Source organism: Sus scrofa, chromosome 3, assembly GCF_054392235.1.
Source record: "Sus scrofa isolate SSC_HxYL_T2T_F1_AM1 chromosome 3, Sscrofa_HxYL_maternal_Yorkshire_Landrace_v2.0, whole genome shotgun sequence".
Classification (NCBI taxonomy): Eukaryota; Metazoa; Chordata; class Mammalia; order Artiodactyla; family Suidae; genus Sus; species Sus scrofa.
Genome location: NC_139385.1, coordinates 141,106,279 through 141,118,692, shown reverse-complemented (window position 1 = coordinate 141,118,692; position 12,414 = coordinate 141,106,279). Strand labels below are relative to the sequence as shown.

General features: G+C 51.4%; 1 protein-coding gene across 15 annotated transcripts in view; it reads left to right on the top strand.

The window, feature by feature from the left end:
• The first annotated feature begins 12,209 nt into the window (after positions 1-12,209).
• Positions 12,210-12,414, top strand: part of RNF144A (ring finger protein 144A) — a 120,122-nt gene continuing 119,917 nt past the window's right edge. For all 15 annotated transcript variants that reach the window (XM_021087906.2, XM_021087897.2, XM_085016157.1 and 12 more), the window contains exon 1: positions 12,210-12,329. The gene's annotated coding sequence lies outside the window, so the exon portion shown is untranslated. The remainder of the gene's footprint in view (positions 12,330-12,414) is intronic.

The window sequence follows — 12,414 nt, the reverse complement described above, 5'->3', positions numbered from 1 at the left end:
ACATCTGAGGGCACATCCAGTGTCAAGCCTCTGCTGGCATTGCCCTACCAGTCCGGGAGAAACGATAAGGAATTACACAGAAACCCACATAGCAAGTCCAACTCAGATGCCACTGAGAAGTGTTTGAAAGATCAGAAAGACACCCCCTCCCCTCCATGATTCTAAAAGGAATGCACATTTGGGGGATATTTTAAAAACAGAGTACAGCAAAATGAAGAAGATGAAAATTACCCACAGCTGTATCCCCCAGGGCTAACTGCTGATTCACTTCATATCTTTCCAGGCATGCGTACTTTCAGTAGAATTCAGTTCATACTCAATTTTATTTCCCACTCATATCTTCTGGAGGGTTCTAAAGCCAATTAGTGTTCTTATACTTTATTGGGAGCAGCTAGTTCTTAACAATTCACTCTAGGAAGTCCCTGGTGGCCAAGTGGGTTAAGGATCCAGCATCATCACTGTCGTGGCTCTGGTTGCTGCTGTGGCACCGGTTTGATCCTTGGACCTGGAACTTCCACATGCCATGCACACTGTGGGAAAAAAAAAAAAAATTCACACTCAAAGATGAGAAGAGATACAATGGTATTCCAAAGACTGCAGTTAATTTGAAAAAAACAAATCCCTGAATTTTGTGGTTGAGTTGTTTACATATTTTCTTTTCTTGTTTGTTTACATATTTTCTTATGAATGAGAGTGCAACCCATGTTCTGGGAATTTATCCTATCTAGAATATATATAACAGTAAAAACAAAGCTTCTCTGGGCAAGCTCATTCCTGGAGAATCTGGGGAACTGCCCTAAAGTTACTGATTTTTCATTCCAGGCCCTGTTGACTTGTCCTTGTCTGATTCTACTTCCAGTTCCCATATGTGAGTTTTTTTCACACCACCAAGCAATGCTCCAACACCAGCTGGATGTCCTACAAGTCAGCTCAATTCTGACACTCTTTACCTGGAGATCACATCAGATTCTACAAGTTAAGGGATCCATCCCACAGGACTGCCCCTCACCACCCCCAGAGCAAATGCCAATGACAAGTGCATGGATGCAGAAGTGTAGGGTGGATGGACAGATGGATATATGGATGCATGGATGATGGGTAGTGGATGGATGGACAGTGCATGGATGGATGAATAAGCGAGACCTACCTGATGGTGCATTTCAGGAGGTAGATGCACCAGAGACAAATTTCACAAGTGGCCAGCTAAGTTGTCAAACATCTCAACTGCCATTGGCAATGTTTTCACCAACCACACAAGGATGACCTCTGTGCCTCCCTCGAAGGAGCTTCCATAGTCACCCCTAAAAGTCAGCTTCCCCCATTCCCCTGGACCCAGAATAATGAAATAACAGAGTTCCCCCCACCCAGGGCCCTGCCAGCCTCCTTTCAGGGCTGCAGGACACAGACAACTGAGGAAGCCGTCCAGACAATTTACCTCCGCTTCTGACCCACCAGCTACATGGAGGATTCCAAGGACCCCCCTCCTTGGATTGGATTAATTTTCTGGACCAGCTCATAGAACTTAGAGAAACACTCAACTCACCAAAGTATCAGTTTATTATGATACGACATGGCTTAGGAACAACAGATGGTCGAAAAGCACCCAGCGACATTTGGGGAGAGGGCACAGAACTGCCACGCCCTCTCTAGTTGCGTGGGTCCCTCCAACTCTCATGTTTTCCAATCAGGAAGCTCCTCTTGGGCGCCCATGGAGGCTTCGTTACAGAGGCAAGACTGGTTAAATCATTGGCCGCTGGCGACTGCACTCAATCTCCAGCCTCCCCCTGGAGATCTGGGGGGTGGGACGCAAAGTTCTGACCCTCTCATCACAGGGTTGGCCACCCTGGCCATCAGCCCCCACCAGGTGCCCTGGAGGTTATCCCAAAGCCCCCACAATGACAAACAAAACGCGTCTTTATCGATGTCATCACTTAGGAAACTCCAAGGGTTTTAGGGGAGCTGTGTGCCTGGAGTGGGGAGAAAGACCAAGCATAGACTTGTTATTATAAATCGAAATGGCTCACCTCACGCCCCCCTAAACTCCATGTCTGGACAGACTGATTTCTTTTTGGAGGGCTTTTTAGGGAGGGAGGCACCTGCAAAAGTTCTCAGGCTAGGGTTCGAATAGAGCTGCAGCTGCTGGCCTACACCACAACACCAGATCCGAGCCGCATCTGTGACCTATGCCACAGCTCGCGGCAATGCCGGATCCTTAACCCACTGAGCAAGGTCTGGAATCGAACCTGCGTCCTCATGGATACTAGTCGGGTTTGCTTCCACTGAGCCGTGACAGAACTCCTGGACAGACTGACTTCGTCAGTTCTCTCTTGGGTTTCGGGTTTCTTCCCAGGCGGTTCCTGAGGAGTCCTAAGACCCGTGTGTGTGTGTGTGTGTGTGTGTGTGTGTGTGTGTATGAGACATTGGAACAGTGTACTCTCATGAGGTACATCACTTCCTCGCTCCTTCTATAACAACTCACTTTATTCAAGCTCTGTTTGCCTTAAACTGACCTGTATCAGCTCGGCCTCAATAAGATGCTACAGACCGGGGCTCTCGACAACATTTATTTCTTAGGTGCTGGAGGCTGGAAGCCCGAGCTCGAGGTGCTGGCTGACTGGGTCCCAGGCGAGCGATTTCCGCTGGCCTCATGTGGCAGAGACCACTGATCAGTAACACCGAGGAGGCCTGGCCCGGGGTCCAGGCTCTGAGAGTGGGGTGTCCGCCTCCCAGCCTCCCGCAGGACCAAGACTCCGTGTCTCCAGGCTTTGTCTGCTGTTGTTTGTTTCAGTCTGCGGAGCCTTCCCTTGATGATTAGATGGTGTGAATGTGTGTCTTCTTTCGGGGAAATGGGGTGTGGCCTCACCTGTGACCCTGTACTTTCTAAGAATAAGTTCTCAGAGATGCAGCCCTACGTGCAACAGGAACACAGATTCAGTGAAGGCGGAGCGGAAGGAATGGGGAGACGAGCGTTGATGAGACCTTCACGCACCCGAGGCGCAGATGCGGGGGGAGAGAGGAAGCTGCGTCCTTTCCTTCTAGCCTGGCGTTCAGGCCGGCATGGTGCCAGAGCTGCCCTCGAAGAGAGTAAGGAAAGTGCCAGGGCTCAGGACAGGCACAAAGACTGGTGGCCTCAAGGAGTCACAGAGGGGCACCGAGGCATCAGCGTGAACTGAGGGCTGAAACTTGGAGGGGTCTCTCAGGCTGTCCAGAGGGTAGGGTGTGTGTGCAGCGGGGTGTGTGTGTGTGCAGTAGTGTGAGTGTGTGCAGGGGTGTGTGTGTGCGTGTGTGTGCACAGGTGTGTGTGCATGCTTGCAGGTGTGTGAGTGAGTGTGTGCAGGTGTGTGTGTGTTGCAGGGATGTGTGTGTTGGGGGGAGGTTAATGGGCTGTCTTTAAGGAGATGGAATAATCTACTTAAAGTATCTAAAATCACAGCAGAAGAAAATTTCAATACAAAGAAATCAAAGGATTCTTAGACACAAACAGAAACGAAAGTCTCTAAAGGGCACTCTCAGTCCGTTTAGGTTCAAAAAGGGTCTTTGCCGCCCCCGGTTGTTGTTGTTTTTTTACCATCTAATTTATTTTTGTTGTTGCTGTTAAAGTGTAGTTGATTTACAACGTTGTGTCCATTTCTGCGGTACAGCAAAGAGACTCAGTCACACACACATATAAATTATTTTTCTCATGTTTTCCCCCACCACATTCTATCCAAGAGATTGGATCTGGTCCCCTGTGCGGTGCGGTAGGACCTCACTGCTTTTCCATTCTAAATGTAAGGGTTCGCATCTACTAATCCCAAATTCCCAGTCCCTCCCACTCCCTCCCCTCTCCCCGTTCATCACTATTGTTTTTATGGCCACCCCCTGAGGCATATGGAAGTTCCTGGGGCCCTGGGATTGAACCTGAGCCTCCGCAGGGACCAGAGCTTCTGCAGTCGGATTCTTAACCCTCTGCACCAGAGCGGGAACTCTGGTAGCCCTCAGTCCTGTTCTTGCTCCTTATGGTCGCCTAGAGCTGTCCATGCACAGGTGGCCCCCAAACCCCTGCAGATCCTGGCCCAAGCCCACGGGCCACTCTCACGTCCAGCAGACAGACGCATTGCCTTACCAGATGACTCTCCTGAGATTTGGGGGTCCTACCCTCTGTGGCTGTGCTGGGACTTCCCGCTGCTCGCTCACCCTGTCCGGGGTCAGCTCCCTGGTAAGCAGCTCTGGGATGGGAGGTGTTGGCTGGCAGGACCCAGGAATGGCACCTGGGGGAGCAGGGGCCCTGGGAGGAGGTTGCCACAGAGTTCAGCTGCTGGAGCTCTGGGCTGTGATCCTTCAGGAATCTCCCAAGCCAAGGCAACCGGGGAGGCCTTTAAATTCGAGTGGACCAGTACTTGGAAGCACTGCCTGCAGAAAGGGGTGTACTTGGGCAGGCGGCTTCTTTTGGCACAGGGTAATTCCCTGGGGGTGCGCTGTCAACCCCCCCACCCCACTCCCAGCAGCTGAGGCAACTGGGAAGGGAGAGCCTTGGCCCTGTACATGAGTCTGCCCAGCGCATAGAGCCTCCACGGCTACACCTGCCAAATCCCACCCAAGCCCTGTTCAGTGGATGGAGCATCAGGTCCTGTTCCCTCCCAGCCTTTATCTTAAACCTCTGCGACCACCCCTGAGGGATGAGCTCCCTGTGCCATGCTGCTTGTTCTGAATCCCTCCTGGTTTCCTCGCCATGTTGCTTTTCTGCCTCTCAGATACCCCAATTCCTTCCTGGCTCCTGACTACCGCCTCAAACACGCTCCCATGTCTAAGACTTGATAATTTACTCTGCTTACTTGATACTAAACTTGGACTCTCATTAAGACACAGGAAAGAGGGAATTCCTCTTGCAGTTCAGTGGGTTAAGAACCCAACTAGTAACCATAAAGATGTGGGTTCAATCCCTGGCCTCACTCGGTGGGATAAGGATCTGTTGTTGCCAAAAGCTGTGTCATAGGTCGAAGAGGCAGCTCAGATCCCGTGTTGCTGTGGCTCTGGTGTAGGCCGGCAGCTACAGATCTGATTTGACCCCTAGCCTGGGAACTTCCATAAGCTGTGGGTGCGGCCCTAAAAAAAAAAAATAAATAACACACAGTGTAGAGTGAATGCACTAGTGAGCATAGACTAGATAGTCATAGCTTAGCATATGCAAGTGTAGATTCTCCCAGTAATTGTCCTAACAGGAAGCCACCCAGGGACCTGTGATTTCACTGTGGGGCCCAGTCGCGTCGCCAAGTGGCTGTGTGATCACTGTGGTGGGGACGTGCCCATTAGAAGTCTTGTCATCCTTCCCTCTGCCTCAGCCCAGAAGTCCTTCCCACAGTCTAGGGGACAAAATGAGTCACCTGCCCCCTCCGAACTGCAGGAGGCTGGGAAACGTGGAGAAACACGTGTGTACTCAGTGAGCATCAAGGTCTGCCCACAATCACATCCATCTAATGTCGAGAGAAATTTAATCATTCCTTCAGAACTGAAAAAGCCTTTTAAGATCCTGTCAAGCCACAAGGGTCACATCCTTTTGATTATTATAGAAAAGCAATATAATAAAATGTGGAAATAACTGAATCAGCCAGGATCTTGAGTAATAGCACTGCAAGTGTCCCCAGCTGGCACTGATCTCAGGACCGTCAAGGGCCACTCTAAACCCCAGTGTGTCTATGTGTGAAATGAAAAGATGAGGCTACACTGTCTCTCTGGTCTAAATGTCGATGAGAAATAAATATCACGTGCCATAGCAGTAAGCAAAGGATGTCACAGTCATCGGAAATTGCAGCCACCCCAAGGGTGGGCCGGTGAGCCCCGAGGGGACTCGGGAAGGAAGCAAAGAACACCTGCTGTCCCACGGCCAGCAGAGGGCAGCCACTCCCGGGGGTGAGCCCTGGACACTCAGGGTGTGAAAGGAAGCACAGCACCCTGGCCCAGGGAGCTGAGGTGCACGTCTCAGGAATGATGCAGTCATTCCATAGAGCACAGTGTGCATAGCATGTAGGGAAAAGAATCTCAGGAAGAATGGATGTCTGCACGTGTACAATGGAATCCCTTTGTCGCACAGCAGCGATGAGCCCAACAATGTAAATTACTGTAGTTCAATAAAACTTGGCGGAGGGCGTGGGAGGGACTGGGAGCTTGGGGTTAGTAGATGCCAACTATTGTGTTTGGGGTGGAGAAGCAATGAGGTCCTGCTGTAAAGCACAGCGAATGATATCTAGTCATTTGTGATGGAACATGATGGAGGATAATGGGAGAAAAAAATGTGTGTGTGTGTGTGTGTGTGTGTGTGTGTGTGTGTGTGTGAGACTGGGTCACTTTGCTCTACAGCAGAAATTGACAAAACATTATAAATCAACCATAATAGAAACATTAAAAATCTACAAAATAAAAAAGTCAAAAATTTAAAAAAATCCCACAAATGAATACTTTTAGTGAGCCCGGACCTTTGCAGCTTCGCCTACATAGAAAAGCAATAGATTCCTTAATTTTATCTTTTTTATTAACAGTCATCTTTTGTTTCCACTACCTGCCCTTTGTTGCAAAACTCCTGTGTATTCTAGCCCCACGCCCCCCTCGTCTCTTCAGAGCAGTTTTCTCAGGGTTACTTAAGATGCTCCTTCCCAGGCTTAAGTCCTCATTTTGCCCCAAATAAAACTTAAGTCTCCACTTTTTGGCTGTGCATATTTTTTAAGTGGCTGTCTACGTGAAGTCTCTGGCATGTGCCCCTGAGCCGTAGAGAAGACCGAGTCAGCAGAGAGTCGTGGAAGACATCACTCCCATATTTCATTCCACGAGGATTTATTAAGTGCCCAGAACTTGTTCCCACTGTTCCGGGGATGGCGGGGATTTATTAATTGCCCAGAACCTGTTCCCACTGTTCCGGGGATAGTGGGGACCAGGATATCAGGCGCTCCTCCCTTCTGTGAGGAGGCCAGGAAAAGCCTTCCACGTGTCCAGGAACCTAGTAAACTCCGTTTACTTGCCCTCCTGGCATGGCATTTTTACTTTGGCTGTGACGCTTCTTCTCTACCTTGTCATCACTCAAGGGCACCTTCTAGTGGCCTGTGAGCTAAGCCTCCTCAAACAAAGTACTCTGGGCCGAGGGGCTTCAAGGACGTAAATTTGTGGTTTCGCAGTTCTGGAAGCCAGAGGTCTGAGACTAAGGGACTGGCCAGGCTGGTTCCTCCTGAGGCCCCCGAGGGAGGATCTGCTCCGGGCCTTCTCCCAGCTTCTGTGGTCAGCTGGAACCTTGGTGACTCTTAGCTTGTGGAGGCATCGGCCCATCTCTGCCTTCACGTCATATGGCATCCTGCCGGTGTGTGTGTCTGTCTTCAAATTTGCCCTTTCTAAATAATAATAATAATAATAATAATAATTAATTAAATAAAGGAGTTCCTGTTGTGGCTCAGTGGATTAAGAACCCAACTAACATCCATGAGGACCCAGGATCCATCCCTGGCCTCGCTCAGTGGGTTAAGGATCTGGTGCTGCCACAAGCTGTGGTGTAGGTCAAAGATGCGGCTCAGATCTGGCCTTGCTGTGGCTGGAGTGTAGGCCAGCAGCTGCAGCTCCAATTCAACCCCTAGCCTGGGAACTTCCATATGCCGCAGGAATGGCCCTAAAAAATAAAAATTAAAAAACACGTAGGAGTTCCTGTTGTGGCACAGTGGAAACAAATCCAACTACTTTCTATGAGGATGCAGGTCATATCCCTGGACTCACTCAAGGGGTTAACTGGTGTTGCCGTGAGCTGTGGTGCAGGTCGCAGAGCTGCTTGGATCCCGAGTTGCCCTGGCTGTGGGGAAAGCCGGCAGCTGCAGCTCCGATTTGACCCCTAGCCTGGGTCCTAAAAAGCAAATAAATTAAAAAAGAGAAAAGAATGAAATAAAATAAAATTTGTCTCTTTGTAGGAGAACACCAGTCACACTGGCTTAGGGGCCCACTCTGCTTCAATCTTACTCCGTTCCAACTGGTTACATCTGCACCAACCTTATTTCCATATCAGGTCATATCACGAGGTGGTAGGGCTTAGAAATTCATCGTAGAGTTTGGGGGTCTCAACTCAACCCTAGCAGTGCTGATGCTAGGTGATCAGAAGGACCAAGTCTCCCTTCACTCGCACTTGCTTTCTGGAAGTTTTGTTTTTCTCCCTTAAGATGTAATTCTTTGTTTCTTTTTCTTAATTTTGAAAATGTCTTTATTTACTTTTTCTTTTTACAGGTCTCACTTGCAGCATATGGAGGTTCCCAGGCCAGGGGTCCCATCAGAGCTGCAGCTGAGGCCTAGGCCACAGCCAGGGCAGCACCGGATCTGAGCCACATCTGCGACATGCACCCACGGAGCCGATCCTTAACCCACTGGGCAAGGCCAGGGAGAGAACCTGCATCCCCACAGGGACTGTGTCAGGTTCTTAACCTGCTGAGCCATAATGGGAACTGCCTATTCTTTGTTTTTGGGGGGATTTTTTTTTGTTTGTTTGTTTTTTTGACTACATATGTTACAGTGATAATAAGGTAGATTTTACTTCTTTGCATTTTTCTCTCCAGGTGTTCTGGGAAAACACCTCCAGTCTTGCACTGTTTTCTAGCTCCACGGGGATGTTTTCAGAGCCAAAGCCCGAGCCGTCTGAAGACAGGGTCTCAGCATGTCCTCTGTGGATACTCTGCTCTAGAAAAGTTTACTGGGGACACTCAGGCTGGGAGCGGAGGAGAGGAGGCCTTGATGGGAAGGAAGGCAGGAGCTGGACAGGAGACTTTTTCCCAAGAAGCCCTGAGAGTGGCAGGCTCTTGGCATCGCCTGGGGGGAGCGCTGCACCTGGAAGAGAAGCTGAGCGCAGCCTGCTTGAAAGGGACGCAGGGCTTGGAGGAGGAGGCTGCCTGCGGCCCCGGTGGACCGGGTGATGGGCTGAGGATGATAGCTGACATCCCATATCCCAGGACATAAAACCCCGCCGGACTCCTGCGTGCCTCTAAGGAGAGCGAATCAGAACCACAACTGACATTTGATTGCCAGTAATGCTTTAGAAATAAGGAACTGAATTGAAGCTAATTTTACAAACGGAAGAAAGGTGACATTTCTGTGCCTTCAGAATGTGATTGTGAGTGTATGCATCCTCCATTGTCTAAAAAAGGTTTTATTTTAAGCCAAGAGGGTGAATCTTGAGCTTCTTCCGAGTTGGTACCTCGAGGAGAAACCTGGGAATGGATTTCCATATGGCCCGCCTCCGGCCCATTGACTGCGGCCCTGACTCCCTGGCCGTAACTATTAGGAAACCATTGACTGAAACCGCCCGCCTGGGTCAGGCAGATCCCCGCCACTTGCAGGAGTTGTGTCACAACAAGAGGCCCTGATGGGGAAGGTGCTGCCCTGAGGGCCAACCGGGAGGAGTTGGCAGGGGCCCGTAGGAGGGAGGAGACGACTAACTTCCCAGGATCCTTGGTGCCAGAACCAACTTCTTGGTTGGTTCCCTGAGTCACACCAAGTATGGGCTGAGCAAGACGATTGGCCAGAAAGACCTGGAAACTAACCCCATTCCCATAAAACCAGAGACTGGCGAGCAATTCTCCGGGGTTTCCTCCCCCTTGCTGCTCTCTGCCTGGGCGCCCCTTCCCCACAGGCTTTCGCTTTGTCAGCCCCTGTGTCTCCTCAGACCATGCATTTCCCAGTGTCAGACAGGAGGCCACGCTCGGGCCCTGGAAGGGGCGCCCCTGGCTGTAACAGAACCATCCAGCACAGAACCTTGCCTTTAGTAGGTCTTCAAAGAGGAGGGGCATATTCAGAAGTGGGTGATGAGTCCCACTGCCCGCAGTCACAAACACCATGGGTATCTTTTCAAATGAGCTTGATATGACAAAGCTCTCAGTGAGGAGCTCCTGATGTGGTACGGTGGGTTAAGGATCTGGCATTGCTGCAGCTGTGGTGTAGGTCACAGCTTCGTCTCAGATTTTATCTCTGGCCTGGGAACTTCTATATGCCACAGGTGCGACCATAATACAAAACCAAAAAGCCAAAAAAACAACCAAAAAAAAACCCCTGAAAACATCTGGGTAAGATGGCTGAGAGCCCCGACCCGTGCAGAGGACTGGATTGAAAACCATCCAGTGATGGGTGGGCGTGACCTTGAGAAACACAGGCTGCTTATCTGAGAGACCAGGAAGGTTGTTCAGCAGCACAGCTCAGAGCAGATGACTCTGGCAGTTAGGCTGCACAGGCCCCATGTGAAACCCCACACAACAATTACTTCATGGCTGTTCTGCAGAATCTTATGACCTGATAATCAGAGAGAAGTGTAACAGATGCCATGATCAGCATGGAGACACACTATTATACAATGTCACCAGGAATCTGGGGATGGGGGAGGCACTGGTGGATTAGGAAGACTCCAGGAAGAATAAGTGCATCTGAGATGCCCTGGATGGCCTGATGCAAATGGCATCATCGGGGTGGCATCCTCTTTCCCCATGTCCCCCACAACAGTCGTGTTAATGGCCGCAAACACACGTGGGAAGGAAGTCACAGGTACACACACATGCACACACACAGACACACGCATCCCCGGGGAAGCACGTACAAGTCTCAATGGCACAGGTGGGTAAGAGGCTGGTGTGTGCACCTCATCACTCCCGGGGCAGCCTCAGCTGTTTCCTCCCCACTTGACTCCCAATGTCCCTGCTTACCACAGAAACATCTGCATCTCAGCACGGACCCATTTATCACCTTCCCTGTGTGTCTGCTGCCATCCTCTCATTCATTCATAGAATCACTCATTCACAAGGAGTATCACACCCCTACCTCCCAGGTACCACAAGCAGAGGATGGGGCGGGGGTGGGGCTTATATTTTCTGTGAAGCTTAGGCCTTTCTGCAGAACTATTGTCATTTTCAAGTGCTGGTAAGATTCTTTCCATTGTGCCTTTTGCTTGAATGATGACATTTGCACAAAGAATTTGACAGAGGCATCAGAAATGCTCATTCATATTTGGGGGAGGGAAATATTTACCAGAATAACTGCTCAATGTAGAGGAGATGGATTTGTGATTTTTTTTTTAAAGATGTATATGCAGTAGAGGAAGACAAATTATGCAGAATGTCAAGACAGTTAGGAATCTTGTTTAATTGGGGGAAAATGAGACAGGGAACAGCTAAGGGTGATGGAGTGAATCCTGAACATTTTCCAGTTACGTCGATACTTCTTTATGCATATCTGCCTTACTGAATCCCTGCCAAGATCTGCATTTTTCAGATAAGAAAATGGAAGCACAACAAAGTTAAGTAACTTAAGGTCACGCGGCTGGTAGGTGATGCATCAGAATTCAGAGGCGAGGCTGTGGAGGGAGGGCGCCGAGGAAGGGACCTGTGATGTGGGTTTCCCCTCACTTCTGCAGAAAAGAGCGTCTCCTTTGAAGAAAGCATTCTTCATACACACCGGTTATTTCTGTTCAACTCTGCATGCCTGAGACACATGATTTAGCGCTTGGGTAACTTCTACCAGAGGGAGTGGCAAAGATAAATCTTACAGGAAAATTCTACCTTCAAAGATCTTGGACTCTAACAAGCTGGGAACCCTAAGAATAGGAAAGAAATTGCTGTGCCAGGAACTCTGGAATCCACAGAACGGAGGGACTGCCAAGTTGCCCCCTCTCCTCCATCCTTCAAAGCGATGAGGGAGTGGGGCAGAAAGACATGTGACGCTGGCACAGCAAGGCCCTCAGCCTTCATCGCGAGGTCCTCACATGCCAGGGCATCAGGCCGAGGTTCTAGGGGGCCCGATCTGGTCGGTGGCAGGACTGGAGCCCTGGCCTCCTGCGCAGCCGGAGAGGGTTTCTACCGCCGGCCAAGCGTGTTTGGGGCTCACCCACTACTCTCCGAGCTGGCTCATCTTGAGGCCCCGGAGCATCCGCCTCAGGGACGGTCTTCTGGCCGCCGCCGGACGAGGCGCCTCGTGATCCCCTGGGCGGCGTGGGCCCCGTGGTCCTCGGTGGGCGAGCGGGAGTCCCCGGGCCTGCGCGGCCGAGGGCGGGGCGCGGCGGGCGGGCGGGCTGGCGGCAGGGGGCGCTGCGCGCCGGGCGGGGGCGCTCGGGCCGAGCCTCTGCGCCCCGCGTCTTTGTGCCGCTCGCGCCGCCGCCCACTCTCCCCCCGCGGGCGGTGCGCCCCGGCTGGAGGGCGGGCGGGAATAAAGGGCGGCTCCGGGCAGGGCGGCGCGGGCGGCCCACTTGCAGCGCGGACCCAGGCACCCGACCGCGGACCTCGGCGCGGAGCTCGGAGCCCCGCCCGCGGCCGAGCAGGAGCGGCGGCCCCGGGGCCCCAGCCGCGCGGGACCAGGTGGGTGTCGCGCGTCCCCTTTGTGTCCGTCTCGCGGGAGCTGGGCGCGGCCGAGGGGCCCGGTGGAGGTGGCGGTGCCGAGCCG